This window comes from Hyalella azteca, unplaced genomic scaffold, assembly GCF_000764305.2.
Source record: "Hyalella azteca isolate HAZT.00-mixed unplaced genomic scaffold, Hazt_2.0.2 contig10324, whole genome shotgun sequence".
In the NCBI taxonomy this organism is placed as follows: domain Eukaryota; kingdom Metazoa; phylum Arthropoda; class Malacostraca; order Amphipoda; family Hyalellidae; genus Hyalella; species Hyalella azteca.
In genome coordinates this window covers 11,790-19,922 of record NW_025940368.1, presented here as the reverse complement: position 1 = coordinate 19,922, position 8,133 = coordinate 11,790, and the positions used below count along the sequence as shown (strand labels likewise).

Genomic DNA, 8,133 nt, shown 5'->3' with positions numbered 1-8,133 from the left:
AATTCTTTTACATTGTGAAACTAATAGAAGAAGAAATAGAAATAAAGAAAGGAAATAGTTTCCTTTAAACATCCATTGCAGCACAAGAGCAAGTCACATCTCGTAAATTTTACTTTTTCAATTTGAATTTATTATATGACGTTTTCGATTCAGGACGATCGGTATAAATTGCTTGAATGAGTATTGAATGATACTATACATTGAGGCGAGCGCAATTCGTATTGAGCTCGCTTCCATCGATGCAGCCATTCTGCTAAACTTTAGGCGTAACTTCAAGAGTTTCTATTGCTGGCAAAACAATATTAAGGATTCGACGCGCGTCCAAGAATGGATGCAGAGGCTTTTGATCGCGATATTGGGCAGCAAAAACGTTCACTTCTCGCCAGCGCTGCGTGCCCGTCACTGAGCCATTGTTGTTCGATAAAAATTTCTTCTTCTACATCGTCTGAAATTTACTTCGACTGTGTTTGGTTCTTGCTTCTAAATTACACCAGCTTTTCTAATTTTTTTTTACAAATTTTCATAGGCCTGTGTCTAGTTCTTGCTTATAATTTCCAACGTTTGTATTAAGTTTCCAGCTGCTTCTAATTTCCTAAGCTTGTCTTCAAAATTTGTTTTCAATTTTCAATGCGATTGATGACCAGAGGATTCGTTTATTTATATTATCAGGGAGTGGAACTTTTCTTCAGATGACTGTAAATTAAAAGGCAAGTTTCAGGAAGTAAAGAAAGTTCCACTCCCTGATAATAAAAATCAACGAATTCTCTGGTCATCAATCGCACGTGCATAAACAAGTAAATTCTGCCATCTAATACTAATTTTCAATGCTTGCATTTATTTCTCGCTTTCTGTCACCTGCTGCAACTTTTGTTTCCTATATCCAATCTCTTTTCATATTTTTTCCAACTCGTGTTTCAGATCATTTTTCCAAGTGAAAATATCCGGATTTGCGGTAGGTTGGTTGCTGTTTTTTTGCGTTTTTTTATTAAAAATAATTTAACTATCGCAAAGAAAACTCGAAATTTTTTGTAAACAATTAGTAAATTTTCTTCGGTGAAACAATTTTTGCATTAGTCGCTTTTAACGCCCACAATTTTGATTGTTGCTGTAGGAGATGACCTCCGTTGTTCTTCAATTCACAGTTAGAAAAATGTAGCACTTACGCCTCAAAGGATTTATTAACAAATTAACTTCATTATTAAGTGGGAGAACATCAGTTCTTTTTTCCAGGCTTATGGATATATGGACATAAACGTTTTAGTGATAAGGAATAAATTAAAATTTCAAAATTTTGGGAACTCTTAGTAAGAAGAAAAAATTTATTTCACTATTATTTGACAGTTTTTTCATTATTACTAGTCATTATATTTATTATAATTAATTTATGCATTAATATAAACGCGCGCATTGATAGATATATTTTGTTCTTCTTTTTTTTATAAACAATATTTAATAAAAGTTAGTAATTAAACTTGAATTGCATCGTTTGGAAATGGCATCGCGAACTGATCCATAACTTGAAACTTTATATTTTGATCAATGTTTCTTTTTTTATTTTTTTTTTACTGTGAAATTGTCCCTAGTTTGTTAATTACGCTCAAATTGTATTGGTATTTAGTATATGCTCGAATTGTTTTAGTATTTAGTATCTAGTATTTATGCTCGAATTAGTTCATTAGTATCTAGTTTCAGAATTGCAAATGACCATTGGTAATTAAAGCACTGTATAAATTTTAATTTGACGTTGGCATTTCATATTGTCATTTCAATCCCAATTACAAACCTACATCCATTTCATTGCCTATTTAATTTGATAAGAAATATTCACAAGACTTTATTATCTAGTTTGGATAGCTTGTTTTGAATATAAGTTTTTTTTTATTGTAGCTTCAATTAAATTGAGTTATTATCAAGATAACGTTATTTATTTGACAAGGTTTTCTCGGTATGTTGCTCTGGTTTTCCTAACGATATTTAGTTTACTGCTTCTCAACAGTTGCAATATGTTCGTTTTCGTTACAGATTCAACTCTCAAATCACTTTCATTCAACAATAAAGTTGAGTGAGAATTTTTTCAAAGACATTAATAGTACTGTAGGGGCACTAAATTTATCTTTGTTATCAGTTTTATTGACTTTCTAGAATATTTATATTTTTCGCAAACCATCCGAGCTACTTATAGATTGACATTTTGTTTCTTCTTCGATTCAGTTATCCGTAGTATCGCAACTGCCTGGTTCGCCAATGTTTGGGGTGCAACCTCCATACTTTACAAAATATACTTTGAATGTTATTCTCGGCAAATTCGTGCTATAATCCCCGTTTTTAAGTTCTTAAATTGTAGTGGTTTCAAACTAACCGATCCGCTATAGTACATTTACGATCGGTGAAATATGTTGAGCTTAGTTTATACCAGTAGCTAACAGGCAACTCATCGTGAGAATTAAAATGCATGCGAATTTCCTCAATTTACTTGACACAGATTCATATTATAGTTACATATATTTTCCTTCAATGAGTTCAATCCCTATGCAATATTGATTAAACATGGAATTTTATGCCGTATTTCCATCGTTTATATCTTGGGAGGAACTGGCGCGTAGACGCAATCGCCCCCTTGCGGCGTAGGCTGCAGCACCGACGTGTCGATGCCGTTAGACTCGAACACTCCGAGCACGGTCGTCTGTTTAGAAAAAAATAGGTTATCCATCGTGAAAAAGTTCTACGTGGTTATAACAATGGGGTCCTAATCGGTTATTTTTATTTTATTTTAGAAAAAAAACAGAAAAACTAGAAAAAACAGGTTATACATCGTGAAAAAAGTTCTACGTGTTTATGAACAATGGGGTCCTAATCGGTTATTTATATTTTATTTTAGAAAAAAAACTAGAAAAAAACATCTTGTACATCATGAAAAAGTTCAACGTGGTTATGAACAATGGGGTCCTAATCGGTTATTTTTATTTTATTTTAGAAAAAAAACAGAAAACTAGAAAAAAACAGCTTTTACATCATGAAAAAGTTCTACTTGCTTATGAACAATGGGGTCCTAAGCCGTTATTTTTATTTTATTTAGGAAAATTTGCGACATATGCGTAATTCTTCATACATCATGAAAAGTTCTATGTGTATATGAACAATTGGGTCATAATTGGTCAAAAACTTTATTGTACGTCAGAAGTCTAATTCTTAAATTTCTGCTGGATTTTTGAAACGTCATTGTACCGTACGTTCATAGAACTATGATATTATACAATTTATTAGTATTTTTCACGCGTAACATGACGTTTTAATTAAATTATCAATATGCCTATAGTGCTTCACTATGCTTCAATTAAATTATCACTATACGCCCTAATTGAATTATCAAGAATATGCCTCAATTAAATTATCATGAGTATTCTTCAGTTAAATTATCACTATGCCTATATATGCGTAAGCTTACGAGCGTGGCAAAATTATTATGCCTCAATTAAATTATAAATTATCTTACTTAAATGATTATGCCTCAATTAGATTATCAAGAATATTTATCAATAAAATTATCAATTATTTTTTAAATTATTATGCCTCAATTAGATTATCAAGAATATTCTTCAATTAAATTATCACTATGCCTAAATAGACGTGTGCTTACGAGCGTGTCAGCGTCGAGCTCCTGCGTGCGTGACAGCACCCACGCGAACTGCTCTCTGTAGTCCCCAACCTGTGACACACATTTAATTATATATATATAATAATAATTAAATTAATGTATAATAATAACCCTATTACTGTACCTTTTATCAGAAAGCTTGAGAAATTTAACTCAAAAGAAGTTCTCAATAAAACGGGCATTATTTTTAACCAAACATAATAATTAAATGCAAACAATTTGATGATATAAATGCGTACTTAATAATACAAATTAGGAAAGCAAACGATCTAATTTATGCCACTTAATGATGCTAAAGCAAATGCGATCTTATGAATAGTAAGGGAAATGTTACATGTGCCCACTTAAATAAAATTAAACAACTTAACTAAAGTGAATGCGACCTTAGTAAGGGAAATGTTTAATGATTCAATCGCATAATGGTTTTCCGACAGAGGAATACATTATTATTATGATAACTAACGGCTCATACGCCACTTCAGTTCCAGGTAATATGATCACCGTAGATCAGGTAAGTTGGTCGTAATATGATCTACGATGGTGTAAGGTGATGTACGGTGAGTTACGATTAGCTTAAGCATCCTACGATCCTTTAATTGATATGCTCAGCTTGAGACCTGAAATTTGTGAACCGTCGCGTTTACGGTGAAAGTAGAACTTACGATGATGGCAAGTACGATGTTGAGCATCAAGTTCCAGACCTAATAGGTATTCAAGACTTAATGCAGTTTCTCCATGCAAAATTCACGGTGTTAATAGGAACGATCCTTCATGCAAATGGAATGATCCCCAAAAGAATGATGCTTCATGATCCTCGTACGTGTTAGCTGACTGCGGAAGCCGATCAGTCGACACTCCGCAAATTATCATTGAATAATTCATCAGAGCTAAAATTGAGCTGAAGTTTACGTATGAAAATATACTAATTTAAAGACTCGCTTAAATACTCGTATTTTAGCCTCTACCGTCGTCTGCTTAGTTGGTATAATGACAGTTTTTCGCATATTAAAGTTTTTAAAAGTTATATTAGACTTGAAATGGTTCAATAATTATTCAAGTCTAAGTTCAATAAAAAAAAAAAAAAAAAAAAAAAAAAAAAAAAAAAAAAAAAAATTATATTTAACCTCAACGCGCTTACTCTTGACGAAAGTTTAAAACTGTAATAGCAGGTTCAATTTTATGCAGGCTTTGAGTTTGAACTCAAATTGTCGAAGTTGCCTGGGTCTCTAGAAAATGTGAATTTTAACTAGACGTATCTAATGTAAACGCAGCTGCTGACGCAACACTGACCTGCGCGCAGCTGCTGACGCAACACTGACCTGCGCGCAGCTGCTGACGCAACACTGACCTCCTGGGACGCCCGTCGCGGTGCCCGTGCCGCTGATCGTGTCCAGCGTCCCGTCGGGGAGGTTGGCGGTGTTCGTGACCGAGATCGTCGTGTCGTCTGGAGTGGGGATCATAATTCAGAGTTAATTTTCTAGTTCTAAAATCATTGAAGAGACTATGACACATGTGGACGGGTAATAAAAGAAGCTCTAGAGCAATCTGCGGAAGCATCTGCTGAAGCATCAGCAGAAGAATCTGCTGAAGAATCTGCTGAAGTATCTGCTGAAGCATCTGCTGAAGCATCTGCTGAAGCATCTGCAGAAACAAATGCAGAAGCGATTGCATGTCCGTCTACCCCTGAGATTTAGTTATAGAATCCCTACACATCTTCAAGGTGGTAAAGACAACAAATACTGAGTTGCATGGAGTTGAGCTGCTCTCATGTTTGGAGCGCTGAAGGAACACTCACCGATAGGTCCGTAGTCTGCCGTGACACACGTGTCGCCGGTCTCAAAACCAGCGGGGTATCGGTGAGTTTCGTACCAACGACCCAGATACTGAAATTGAATAAGTTTTACACACCCAAGTATGTGAAGGTAAAATTGACGATTTATGAAGGCTATGTTATTAGATACTATTAAATAATTTATTACTCACCGCCTATTATCCATAATGATTACATAGACATCAGTTTATAATATATATTATTTACCTCAAACTTTTTGATACATGGTAGTGTGACTTGTGGTTAATTTATATTAGATTCAATAAAATTTAAATTTAAGTTTCCCTTATGGTGAATTTATCAGCAAAGGAACGTTTAATTGCTGCCATTTGATCTCAATTTGGGAATTCCAACCGTAATTTAAAAATATCGAATCACAGAACTTTTCATCAGCTTTATTAATTTTACAAATTTTGCAGATGGAGCCCAAACTGAAATATTTAATATTTATTTATATATTACTTAACTCTGAAATATTCAGAATTAATTTTGCACATGGAGCCCAAACTGAAATATTTAATATTTATTTATATATTAATTAACTCTGAAATATTCAGAATTAATTTTGCAGATGGAGCCCAAACTTAAATTTTTAATATTTATTTATATATTAATTAACTCGGAAATATTCAGAATTTATTTTGCAGATGGAGCCCAAACTGAAATATTTTGCTATTTTTTCGGCGCTCTGAAGGTAACGTAGTTCTAATTAATTCTCACGATCAAAAGTCTCGCGAATTAAGAGCTGGATGTTTCAAGTAACTTTTTGCCTTCCCTGTTATTTTGATTCTTTCCACTATCTCAATTGGATGATTCAAGGGGACGTTTTGAGAAATAATTTTATATGTAAATGAACTACTCATGTTGAAATGAAATTTCCTTTGTATTGACACTGATATTGTCGAATGATGGATCATGTCTCAGACACGCTGATATGATGTCACTATATGATATGATATATATGATATGATATATATGATATGATATTGCTTCTCATACATCAATTAATTTTATTTTACATATTACTCTGAATATTTTCGAGCGAAACTCGAACATTACATGGACCATGAAGAGACTCTGAATGTATGGGGATTTCACGACACTAAACTGCACCAAATTTCAGCCCTCCTCCCAATATTATATAGGACGGGACGTATGCTGACGCCAGCAATTTAATTAGGAGAATTGGGTGTCAGTAATTGGCCTTTACGCTACGGATTATCCAGCCTGTAGAGGGTTGAATGAATTTCAAAATAGACAACGAATTGAATTGACATGTTTTGTTCCTGTAGTAAATCACTACCATTCAGAGACCTCTGGCTTAAACTTGAAGGATTTTTAGTTATTTTTGGTTTTATTCTCGACCGCTAATTATTAATTATGAATTCATATTCAATATGAATATATTCATTCATTCATTTATATATTCATTCATATTCAATAAGAATTCATATTCATATATGAATTCGTAAAAAATATTCAACAGAAATTTCTGTTGAATATTTTTAAAATTTTTTTTGTTTATTTACATGAAGGCTTTTTCGTTGATGTTATAGCTTAAGCCTATTTAGCCAACCTCGGTTCACTATTATCAGCATTAGACAATTAAGTTATCTACACTTCGCGAATTTATTTATTTTCCTTTTATTTTTTTGTTTGTACAAGTTCTCGAATTCAACAAATAACGAAAAAAGAATATGTGCGGTTATTTAGTGGATGATACCTGTTTTTGCGCTGCCATATTTTTCCATCTGTTTGATTCTTAACAATACATAATAAATATTAATAATAATGATAATTCATTGCATAACGCAATGAATTTAATTTATTTTAGATGAACTATATATTATTAATAAGAAATTGTGAATACAAGATTTTCGAAATTTTTATGCTAATTGATTTTTGAATATCCTAACTCGAATTTCGATAGTCTCCTTAGATATCATCCGCAAAATCATAATATTCAAATTATACGTAAAACTGCACTGTATTACTGCACTGTATTACTGCCCTTTTTAAATAGGGGAGCATAGTCAAGTAATATTAATATTTACGAACTTACCGGGGGAATTTCGAACTCAGCGATGTTCTGAAAGTCTGGACAAACTCCCTGGTCGAGGTAAGCGTTCGTCAGACCGGCCACGGCCAGCAGGAGTACAGCGGAGAACCTGCGCGAGATGAAGCAAGGAAACACAGTTAAAGTAGTGAATTTTTGCGAGACAAAACAATTAAATACTGTATAATTTACTAAATTTTTGCGAGACAAAGCAATTAAATGCAGTAACAATTACTAAATTTTTGCGAGACAAAAGAAGGGAACGCAGTTGATAACAATTGCTTAAATTATGCTAGAAACGCAGAAATAGTCTTAATTTGATATAAAACTATTATCCCTCACACTGAAACTAAAAACTTTTTATTGCTAGTATATCGTTCTCTCATTGGGTTGATTGTGATTGCGGAGCCGTACAGTATAACTCAGCCGTACAGTATACTGTAACTCAGCAGTACAGAGTAACTCAGCCGTACAGTATAACTCAGCCGTACAGTATAGCTCAGCCGTACAGTACAACTCAGCCGTACATTTTAAGTCAGCCGTACAGTATAACTCAATCGTACAGTATAACTCAATCGTACAGTATAACTC

General features: G+C 33.3%; 1 long non-coding RNA gene across 1 annotated transcript; it reads right to left on the bottom strand.

Moving 5' to 3' along the window:
• Positions 1 to 2,455: 2,455 nt before the first annotated feature.
• Positions 2,456 to 4,995, bottom strand: LOC108670991. The gene is made up of 3 exons (XR_001930779.2): positions 4,975 to 4,995; positions 3,638 to 3,706; positions 2,456 to 2,683 (listed from the first exon to the last, which is right to left on the bottom strand). It is a non-coding gene; the product is annotated as an uncharacterized LOC108670991 (long non-coding RNA).
• Positions 4,996 to 8,133: the final 3,138 nt, after the last annotated feature.